The sequence below is a fragment of the Galleria mellonella genome, unplaced genomic scaffold (genome assembly GCF_026898425.1).
Source record: "Galleria mellonella isolate WM207_F2 unplaced genomic scaffold, CSIRO_AGI_GalMel_v1 utg96, whole genome shotgun sequence".
Taxonomy (NCBI): domain Eukaryota; kingdom Metazoa; phylum Arthropoda; class Insecta; order Lepidoptera; family Pyralidae; genus Galleria; species Galleria mellonella.
The window spans coordinates 990,082-1,002,566 of NW_026442179.1; the positions used below are offsets into that span (position 1 = coordinate 990,082).

A 12,485-nucleotide genomic window follows, 5' to 3' on the forward strand; every position below is an offset into this window, starting at 1 on the left:
TTATATTTTAATGGCAGTGTTTTTCACAACTTTGGTTTCTTTCTAGTTTTCCCACTAAATTCATATAATAAATAGAGTTAAAAGCAACAAAATTATGGAATGACACTGATACCTTTTTTAATTTAGTAAATGCTAAATGCTAAAAATGCGTACTTCCTTATTTTTAGCCTCAACAGCTATTAAATATCTATCCCTTCTATGCAAATCATCGCTTATATTTTCGTCTGATAAATAATAAAATCCTATTTCTTTCTTTTTATATTACATTATAAAATTGTGAATCAAGCCACGCGCCCGACTTCACGTAAATCCAGAAATTTGCATAAAAAATAAATACATTAACATGTTTATTTAATATACTAATTCAACAAATCTCTGTGCTCATAAAACAAGAAGTAAATTTTATTTTATATCATTTATAAAACATTGTTTATTTAATTTCTTTACCGTACCAACAACCTACTGACAGTACAAAAATAAAACTCATGAATTTCATATTAGGGTGCATTTGAGATTTTAAAAAGGTTTACTTCAGTGTTGGTTCCGTACTAAATAAAGTACTTTTTTAACAATATGAGAATTTACTATTGAATACCTTGAATCACCCACATAATTAGTGTTACCTAACCAGGCCAATAGGGGGGAAAGGGATTGTTAGTAATGGGTTCCAATAGCCCCATTGCTAGTAATATACCCTATCAGGTCGATCTCCACGTGGTTCCCCCTGGAAACCATCGTGATTAATTCTTGTTGAATTCTTTACTATGGGCCAATTTTGCCCCGCCAGTAGTACCGATAGCGCAGGCGAGTTTACCATTTCATTATCACCCATTAAAAAAATCAAATCAATAAAAAAGAAACTTTTATATTGTTATGACATTATAATATCATAACAGATTATCTGTCATCTATGATGTACTCGCGACGCGATAGAATTGATATAAAATAAATATATATATATATATATATATATATATATATATATATTGTAACTTTTCTAGTTATCTTATGTTGCGTAGACCAATATCAAATGGCTTTCCAATTCGAACGAAAAAGTTTGGACATAAAATATTAGGTAGGTATTGTACATATATATTAGTTTACATACTTCTCAATATCTGTATGAAAATATATAAATCATATACCAGTGGGAGACTTTGTACAAAAGTCGTTTGCTTGGGTACCTCTGTCTCATTCGTGTTTCAACCGTAAAGCGTTTGTGTTTGCATGACTGTGTTTCGATTTGAAGGGTGGCATATGGCGTGAATTTACAGGGTACAGAGGAATGATAACTGAGTCCTCAGGAATGGCAGCGCATGGGGGGTATCATGGGTGAAACAGTATACTCTGTTATGTGCATAGTACTGCTCATGTCTATTGGCGACGGTTACCACTTTCCATCAGGTGGGCCGTCAGCTTGCTTGCCATTCTAAGTTGTATAAATTATATCTTCAAATATCTTCAAATGGAGCATTAAATAAATAAACTGCTATTTAAAAATATATTATTTATGTATTTTCATACTGATATTATATATAATATTAATAATTATAACAGTTAATGTAATAGACATAAAGCACGATGTTGGCTCAAATACGGGAAATTATTTGATCAAAGTTAAATTTGACATAATACAAACATTCCTTCAGATGAAATCGAACCCGTTACCCTTTTGAAGCTATTTAATGTCGTAGACATCTGAAGTGTAATTTATTGCGGCATATGGCGATAATTCCCCGGGTTCAAGCGTTCATTCATAGTACTCAGCAATGGAGTGTGCCAACCGCCACTTAAGTATCGTGTTGCCCAGAAGCGATATAATTCATTTTTATGGCGACCCAATATAACTACTATTATATACTATAACTTTTACGTCTGAAGATACTAAGTATATAATCTCAAACTATTTGTAAAGGTCATAGCTATACTAATGTATAAAGCGGAAAATTTTGTTTAACGCGCTAATCTCTGGAACTACCACTCGGATTTGAAAAATTCTTTTACATTAGATAGCTCATTTATTGAGAAAGGTTAGATATATTATGCTATTCAATATCACGAGATATATGGGGGAAAGGGATTGTTAGCAATGGAGTTTGACAGCCCCATTGCTAGCAATATGCCCTATTAGGTCGACCTCCACGTGGTTCCCCCTGGAAACCATCGTGTACAATTCTTGTTGAATTCGTCACGATGGGCCAACTGACCTGCTTCATCCTCACCTATCATCCTTCACTGGTGCCCCGCCAGCGTATCCTGATAGCGCAGGCGGGGTTACCATTCCATTATCACCCATTAAAAAAAAATCACGAGATACTGCTAATAAATGAAATAAATATTCTCACGTCTTTCTTTAAAAAAGTAGTCAGAAGCATTTATTAACTATTACTGTTGTGATGAACATAAGACGACACGTCCAAATTTCGTCAAGCATATTAGAATCCAACATGGTAAGAGACATATATATATATATATCTACAAGTAGAGATAGATATAACACAAGGCCGTAATGCTCTCAAACTAAATACTTCAAAAAGAGAGCCAACATTACAATTATACTTTTGTTTTTATACACGACAACTATTATATAGATTTATATTTTATTAATAAGTTTAAATAATAATAACGAAAATATAACAAAAAATAAGCTAAACATTGAAAACATTTATTTAGTCTGCTACGTTTTGTTTATGATTACCCTCACGCATTCATACTCGAGTTAAATAAATTTGTTTACTCTTTGGAGAAATACTTACCTTCCCGGCCATGGTTTGTTGACGTAAAATAATAAATCGTTGGCCAAATACATATATCTCGATTCAGACATTCTTAAGCACAATCGACTCAATATTTTTAACTACATATATTTTTGATAAATCAAAAAATTCGTAACTAATCATAAATCTATTTTAAAATAATAATCTCTCTATAAGTACTAATATAATCATTTTGTAATAGTATAGTAATTAATATTTAATTATTTATTCAAAATTTATATTTAGATTTTTTGTTCAAAGTAAATCACTATACATTTGTATTTATTACACAATATATTTATTGAAAAAAAAAATTGTAGTTCGTATTAGTAAAAAAAGGGCGTATAATGAAGTTACATATATGCGAAGCCATAACTAGTTTCCACATTTATGTATTTAAATAATTAGTTTTTATAATTCCATATTCAACGTATTAACATTCTGTTCAATATGGAATAGCTTGTAACTATGCAAGCTGGCCATCTTTATTCTCACAACCGAGATAAGAAGTAATCTGTATTCTTCGTGTCAAATACTACATGAATGCCAAATTTCATGAATATTTGATAAGCTATTAAAACACTAAGAGGTACAAGACAAACAAACCAAATTATTGATAGGTTATTCTTTAAAACAATGTAGGTTTCCCATATACAGGGCTACGTGTTAAAAATAAATATTTTTTACTACGAAAAGATCCCGTAATTGTCTTCAATTGCATCTGATGAAAAATGATTGTGATAGGGATTAACAAGATTATTAGGAATTTAATAATTTGTTCAAGAACACACAATAGACACAAGCAGTAGACATAGATATATATAGATATATAGAACAAGTACCCTTGTTCTTAGGCAAGTACAATAGACAATGACAGTACAGAAATTAGTAGCCAGATGAATCATAAATAGGCGACCCCTTACAATAATGATGTAGTGGGGGGAAAGGGATTGTTAGTAATAGAGACTAAGAATCCCATTACTAGCAATATACCCAACCAGGTCGACCTCCACGCGGTTCCCCCTGGAAACTATCATGATTAATTCCTGATGAATTTATCATGATGGGCTAACTGGCTTGTTGTCATTTTCATCAATCACCCTTCACTGGTGCTCCGCCAGCGTATCCCGTTAGCGCAGGCAGTGTTAACATTCCATTTTCACCCATAAAAAAATAATGATGTAGTCTAAGACGGAGCTCGCGAGCACTGAAATAGCCTACTCACTGTTGCCTTAAAATATTTTAAAATAAACAAACAACGGTAAGGGTTCTTTGTTATTGTACCGCATGGACTTGATTCGTGAAATGCATTCATAATTCATTTAAAGACTACCTAAATGTAATAAAGGTGCCACAGAGGATTACTCCACTACATTCAAACGAATTATCGTTCGTTTAACGACTACAAATGTCTCATTAAATAATTTTAGATTTTGTTGGTAGTTAGAAAAACAGAATGACAAGATATTTGAATTTAGAACGTCCTATCGCTTATCTAATAATAGATTTTAATATTTCGTAGATAAATTATAATGAAAATATTTGAATTTGGAACACCTAATCCTGTATTTATAAATAGATTTTCCTTCGTAACAACAACAACAGTTTTTTTCTTCTTAAAAATAAACGGCAACTTCAATCATCGCACGCTCAATACGGGACCAACAAGGCAATAAATAAATCCTTCATTACAAAAATACTTTTTTAAAATACATTCAGAATTGGTAATTTAATAGCGTAACACATCCACAATTATTTAGTAATATTATATAGTAATATTAGTTATATAGTAATTATATAGTAATATTAGTTTTTACCCGCGATATTATTCGCATAATAAAAAATAGTCTATATCCTTTTCTATCCCATATAGTACGTGTACATAGATATAGATTAGCGTCACAACAAGTAGTTCTTTTCTCAACGAACAAAAAACAGCGTAAACAAGAAATATGACCAAAAACGGGTGTAAATATATTTCAAAATATATTCAAAATTTGCAACCCAACCGCGTAACATATTATCCATTAGCTGTCGACTGCTGAACATAAGCCTCCCCCTAGGAGGGTTTTACTGGTAGTTGTCATGCTTGGCAGCCGGATTGGCAATCGTAGTTAGACTTTGGAAATGTTTTAAGAGGGCCGCTGCTGCCTGTCTATCACCCTCCCTTAGTAGCATTTTACGACACCCAGGGGAAAGGAAGGGGTGGCCTATTCTATGCCGGGACTACACGGAAAATTACGTAACATAGCCCCAAAAAATACAAACAAGCTAAAAATATCTCTTTCTGGAAATCGCTTATAAGCACACCTTCTAGTAGGTACTTTGAGAAGTTTGAAAACGTGTCAACACCGTCCCTTAATCAATCTATGTTTGTACTTTGTTTATATCTTAAAACAGACGAACTTAACATTCAGAGCACGAACACTTTTGGCCTTGCTTTATTCAATCAATCCGACAATAACAACAGAAATGCTGAAATAGGCACTTAGACCCCTATCGAATATTTCAATACCCCGCAACACGCCGTATAAGAATCGAACAAAGGGGCCAAAGAAGGTCAACACATACTGGCTGTAATTCAAAGGGCAAACGTAAAATTATGGGCGAACTGTTTGTGGTATCGACTATAGGCCATAATTCATGTAGCAATGAACTCGAGTAATCTGAACTTGGTATTAAGGTCTTAGTAAAATTATATATAAAAATCTCGTATCACGGTGTTTGTAGTTGCTCTCCTTCAAAACGGGTTGACCAATTTATATATATATATATATATATATATATATATATATATATATATATATATATATATATATATATATATATATATATATATATATATATATATATATATATATATATATATATATATATATATATATATATATATATACACTATTATTCCAGGTATAAGAATAAGTCGTAAAATATATTTCATATCGCTAGGTGCTTGGTGTTCCTATCCCTAATTTGGCAAAACTGGCAGAACAATTTTTACCGAATCAGCTAGTAAAGTATAAGACTTTGAAAATTTCGATATCTATAATAAACTCTAATGATATTTTTATTCTTTTCAGGATTGGTTACTCTTGTGGGCTGTACTCTAACTTTGAAACAGGTAAAGTATTTTAAAATATTATTGTAAAACTTTACTAATATATCGAAGTTTATTTATATAATGATGAGATATTAAATATGAAATTAAAATTCAAAAGCACTTAAATAGTTAAAAAAAAGTTTTAATTTATCTTTTTTTTAATATGAACCAACCCTAAGAACTTTTAATACATGAATATATATATAATACATAGACATCTTAAAAAAATATATAGACCGAAAGCCTTGGGGTACTGATAACAATTTCTAACATACATTGTGAGAAAACACTCCGCTCCTAATCCAGTCCCTTACCTAAAATAACACAATATCTCACATAAAATCCTACGTCTAATTAAAAACTTTATATCTGTACAGTTGTACCCGCGTCCTGACCCTTTCTCGATTAGATATACGTAATAGAATACTCAGGAATTATAACTCTTACTCCCTAATATGTAAGGTTCAAAATTCATTGCATAAATATTAAGAACAGACTACCATAATGAGGTCTTAAACAAATTCCAATTATCTTGAAGCTAAAACATAAAATTCAAAACGTTCCTACTTATAAATTTCTAGTTAATAATTGAAGGTTAAATAAATACATACGTGTTCTTACCTGTTTCATTTAATATGTAAACGCTTCTCATGGGGAATCCAGAATTTAATTTTGTGTAAATATTATACCTATATTTTGAATATTACCACATTAAACTGTATGCGTAGGTATATTACGCCACATTTTTATAAATACAAGTTCAGACTTTTTTTTAATAGAGAATCTTTAAATCGTCTATATTCACTTTGCGTCCAGAAATAAAAGATATTTAAAATCTTGTTATCTTGTTTAATGCGTGTTCTCTCGACAAAAATTAAAGCAGGAATGAATGACGGCCAGTCTTTTCGTTCCTACCCTCACAAAAATTATAATTACAAAAATAATGAAACCGGTATATGATCGAATCAATTGCTTTGCTTAAATTCACAATTTAAACGATTGATATTTTAATAACCTAATAGGCATTTACATGACAATATATTATTAATACTGTACGAGAAAATATTGAATTCATTAAAATAAAATACTAACATTTATTAATTGGATTATAACTATATTAACAATAATCCATTAACTATCTATTAGTAAATAAAAATATGTATTTAAATAGAACGGCCGTGTGGTTCCAGCATAGAATAGGCCACCTCTTCCTATCCTGTTGCCAGTCCGCCTGCCAAGCGTAGCAACTACTGGAAAAACCCCTTAAAGGATATGATGATTTGGATAGAACATAATCATATAGTCTTAAATATTTGTAAATGTTTTTTTACACTAATAAGATAATAATCTCCATTAACGGATAAATTTCTCCTTGCGGAGTGCCTTCACGAATCATATCATCATTGATTAATCATAAATTAATATTCAATTCATATACCCAACCAAATTTAATACGAGTATGTATTCGTATCCTGAAACTGTAACAGTTTAATCGGTCACTAGATCAATTGTATACGATTCGCGTAAACGTGACTTGTAGCCTTTTAAGACAATTTGTTCTGTTATATCCATGATATCGTCAACTATACCCTAAACATCGCATAATGTAAAATGCCTTTATTTGACTGTTTTTTTTTTAATGGGTGATAATGGAATAGTAACCCCACCCGCGCTATTGTTATACACCGGCGGGGCACCAGTGAGGGATGATAGATGAGGATGAAGCAGGTCAGTTAGCCCATCGTGACGAATTCCACAAGAATTGTTTCCATTGAATTGTGAATGATGGTTTCCAGGGGAACCACGTGGAGGTCGACCTGATATTATATTACAGCATATTGCTAGCAATGTCGAACTCCATTGCTAACAATCCCTTTACCCCCTTATTTGACTGTTATAACTCTCCATCATGTAAACCGCTTGCTTATTAGTATTTCTAGTAACAGGTACAGGCACGGATGTGACACTTTTAATTACCAGAGAGAGACTTTGTACAAAATTCGTTTGCTTGAGCACCTCTGTATCACTCATGTTTCTACAGTGAAGCAGTTGTGTTTCTAGGATTGTGTTTCAGATTGAATGGTGAGATATGGTAGTGAATTTACAGGGTACAGAGGAATAATACCTGAGTCCTCAGGAATGGCAACGCATGGGCGAAACAGTATACTCTGTTATATCCATGGTACTGCTCATGTCTATAGGCGACGGTTACGACTGATCAGGTGGGCCGTCAGTTTGTTTGCCATTCTAAATTGCATAAAAACAATAATTAATGGTCTTTTATTATAATTATTTTTTCATTTTCACAGTAAATTTACTTTCGAAATTTCACATCTCGTAATTTATACTTACAATTCAAACTAGCTACTGTTTGCTATAGAAAATGAAATATAAATTATGATTTTTGTGCTCACAATGAATCAGAATGAAATCCTAATGCAACGACTATCGCTATTTGTAGCAGTCTATATATAAAGTGAAGTAGGAACAAATTTCATACGCTGCTTGTGAAATATTTTATGCTATTCTAATACTAACCTAAATGTATAAAAAAAATTACTATAAAGTGTAACTTAGCATTATTTCATTGTACTACCACAGATTTTCGGTAACAAATTACGCAGAGTCAAAGTATTATAATGATATTTATTACATATAATGAAGTTATAATACACATAATTTTAATATAAATATAATAATACATTATCATATACATAATAAAAATATAATATTTTTATTATTATTAGACTTTAACTACTAGTGGGTACATGTTTAATAATAGTTATAATACACACTGAGGGCATGTACTTTTTAGATAAATAAAATAAATGATTATACCAATAAAAAACTTCCAATAAACTTTGTTCGATCCGCGACAGACCCGACCTTTCGATTACATCCAAAACAACATTAGTGCTGGCCGAATAAAAGTTTTCACAAACATTCCCGTTGAGGCTACGTCGCGTTACGTAAGATTTATTGTACTTCTTACTTATACTGGTTGAACAGTGGACCCAGCAAAAAGTCACGCCAAGGGACGCAGGTAGATCGGGATTCGCCTGACGTTTCTGATGTCTAGGTATTCATGGCCAACTAAGGTAAGGGTCGCTACGTGTCTTCGGGATTTATATCTGCTTCAATGTCAAATAGTTTCACTGAACTCGAAAAAGAAACAGGACAATGGAATTTACGTTACGCCATATTTTTTAATAATAATTTATATTTAATTAAAAATGACAACAATTGCTCGCACGTTTCCAAAGGTTTAGAAATAATAATTATTTATTTCTGAATTGTAAAACTTTTTTAAATTCCTCATAAATCTCGTATTAATTTTATCATGATTGAAATCTTTATCTATTTCAAATCTACATTCTCATCTCAAAACACCATTTTACATTCTCTATGAAAATGTAAAATGTTATTTTCAAAAATATGTACCAACAACAGTAAAAATTTTTACGGATCTCTCCTCCTACATACTTCAAACTTTAAAATTTTTCAGATAGCTCAATATGAAATGTTGAAAAGGGTTTCCAAATTTAAATATCATGTCAGTTATTTATTAAATGTCTCTCTCGAAAATCTCTGCAAAATTCTTATTATCTTTAAATAATCTTTAAGTTTCCATCAATAAAAAATATAAACAATGAACCGAACAATCATCACTGCATGAGAATATGTCATGAAAGAATGACATGAGACATTTTCCTCCTTCTTTTTCGATCTTTATTCCCAGCACTATCTGGTATCGGGTATAGCCAAAAGCTATATTCAAAACTAGCGATCCGAATCGGCTTTGCACGAGTAAACAGAATTTCCAAAAATAATAATACATATAAAAAATAATACATATAATAAAAAAAGTTTTTGCCAATTCAACTGATCGGCTATTTTATAGCATTTTATATGTGATTCTTTAAATTGATATAACTTTTTATTAGACAACCGATTGAAATCAAATAAACATTAAATATTAACTAGAGCAAACACCAACACATTAGTAAAAACCGCATTCAAATCAGTTAAGCCGTTTGTGAGACAAACGTACAGACAAACAAACAAAAATTCTAAAAATAATTATTTTTGATTCTATTGCATTCATAAAGCCTTATAGTTTTTCTTACATATTCCTACACGTACAGACAGCGACCATTTACAACTTTATTATATGTATTGATTGCTTACATTTTACTATCGAAGTCGTAAATGCAATCACATTAATCAGATGGAAACTGTCCAACTGTCTACATGAGTAGATAGTTACACATCTGTCACGTCATTAGCCTGTGTAAAATTCCAAGTTGCAAGAATCGTCTTTGTATGTATAAGTTACAATCGACACGTATTAATTTCATTATACGAATGTCTAAACCAAAAAATCATTTGGCATTTTTGATATATTTTATGTATAATTTGCTTTGTTAAAGTGTGTTATTGCTCTTGTTGCTTATTTTAATGAGTTTTTTTTTTAGTATTTATATAAATTAATTATCAAAATTGTCTTTGTTTATTTGTCTTCATAAAAAACAAAAGTCACAGATTATAACATACTTTACTACCACTTTGTTTATTTTAGATCTTCCACTATATATTATGTTAAAGATTTAATTGATTTAAGAGATCACTTATATTTTTTAGAACACTTTTAAAAATGTAATTTCCAATATCTATGATAAATCGATTTATTTCAACATATATAAGTGTATACATATTACTAGCAAACTTTGCTATCGGAGGGTCTATTGTAGGGTGGAATAAATTGCAAAGTTTTCGAATAACTTTGAAGTCAAAATGATACATCAGGGATACGCTAAGTTTAGTTGTCGTTAGAGTTGCCAACATTTTTTCGGCTGATTATAGTATGTTTTCAAAATAAACTGCAAAATATAGAGTACATTTAAAAGTTTTTGTATTTCTGGTAAAGATTTTATAAAGAAACAATTGTATCTTTGTTACCTTTTCATTTTTATTAAACCTATACTGCCTTGCACTTCTTTCATCCTTTGACAATGTTTTTTGTTCACAACGTATCAAATATTTTGTCAAATTTAATATTTGAATTAATGTATATAAGTAGTAGTTTTATATAAGCGAGATAATCACTCTATTTATTTCTTCTCACCACTTTGAGTTCATAATTGAAAATATCTTTTCTGTGAATACCTACTGCATATTTACGCTACTGAAATATAGTATTTTACGTAATATATAATAATTCAACACTATATTACATGTCGAGCCGAAATATAGTATTGTACTTTATATTACGTGTATAGTACGGTTGGCAACCTTAGTTCTCGTGGACTGAGCAGCTGTGTTCGTGGACAAAAATATTCGAAGGACCAAAATCTCGTTTGCGCAGAGTCAAATGATTGGTCAGGCATATAATCTAGGGTTATAACTAACTTGACTCGATTTGACAATTCAATTCAATCATACACACACGCACACGATCACGCACACGCATACGCTCACACACACGCAACCGCACACGCACACGCCCGCGCACGAGCACGCACACGCACACGTACTCACTTTTTCACATAGTACTCCTTTTTTATTTATTTTTTGTTTAAATAAAGTGTACTAAATATTAGGTAACCGCACTCATAGACCCCAAGATACAGGTCTGGCCTAGTTTGGGGACTGATGGTAATGCAGACTTTTTTCTCGCTCAATATAAATTGTAAAAATTGTAAATTGTACTTTATACAACTGTATCTCACTTGAATAAAAATATTATTATCCTTAATTATTAATTGAACGGTGTAAAGCAATTAAAATATGTATTTTATAATTATGTATATTTATTTTTATACAAAAAAATTATTGACTAGTAATGTTTTTAATTAAATAAGTAAATTTTCGGGCAACTTGTTTCGTTACAGTGCATCATGCTTGACTGAATATCTGAAACAGCGTTGCCAAACTCAACATTTACAAGTATTTCACATTTGGAATAATAAGTAAAAATTTGTATTAACATAAATTATAGTAGAATTAGATCTTCCAATGTAATCTTAAGTAATATATTTCATTAGACTGAAGAAAATATTAGTTTTTAATTAATAGTCGACACAGATTGCAAATAGAATTTATGAATCTCTCCACGAACCTAGTTGGATAGTTCTACCCCCATTATTCATAAAAAATCAAACTTCTCTCATAAACCTATTTTAGTTATTGAACTGTTTTGATTCTTTCTTTTATGCTTAATTCTCAATTTGAATTTTTTTATGCCACTTAGAATGGAAAACATGCTGACGGCCTGATGGCAAGTGGTAACCATCGTCTATAGATATAAGCAGTAGCATGAACATAACAGAGTATATTATTTCGCCCATGATACCTCTCAAGCGTTGCCATTCCTGAGGACTAACGTGTTTTGTCTCTGTACTCTGTAATTTTTCTGCCATCCCAACTTTCTAACCTAAACACAGTCATGCAAACACAACTGCTTCACGGTAGAAGCACAAATGGGACAGAGATAACCAAGCAAACAATTTTTTAACAAAGTCTCCCTCGGGTATTGAATAAAAGTGACAAAACACTCTAACACCTAAAATAGGTTTGTAGAAGGTTCTACTTTTTATAAGTAAAAGGATTACCATAAACAATACACACCG

At 31.2% G+C, this 12,485-nt stretch overlaps 1 protein-coding gene across 4 annotated transcripts in view; it reads left to right on the plus strand.

Annotated features, from left to right (window-relative positions):
• LOC113509169 (CD151 antigen) overlaps window positions 1–12,485 on the plus strand; it is a 240,211-nt gene that overhangs the window by 56,999 nt on the left and 170,727 nt on the right. For 3 of the 4 annotated variants that reach the window (XM_052902805.1, XM_052902807.1, XM_052902804.1), the window contains exon 2: window positions 5,837–5,877. The exons of the other annotated variant lie outside the window; for it this stretch is intronic. The gene's annotated coding sequence lies outside the window, so the exon portion shown is untranslated. The remainder of the gene's footprint in view (window positions 1–5,836; window positions 5,878–12,485) is intronic. 4 annotated transcript variants of the gene reach the window in all.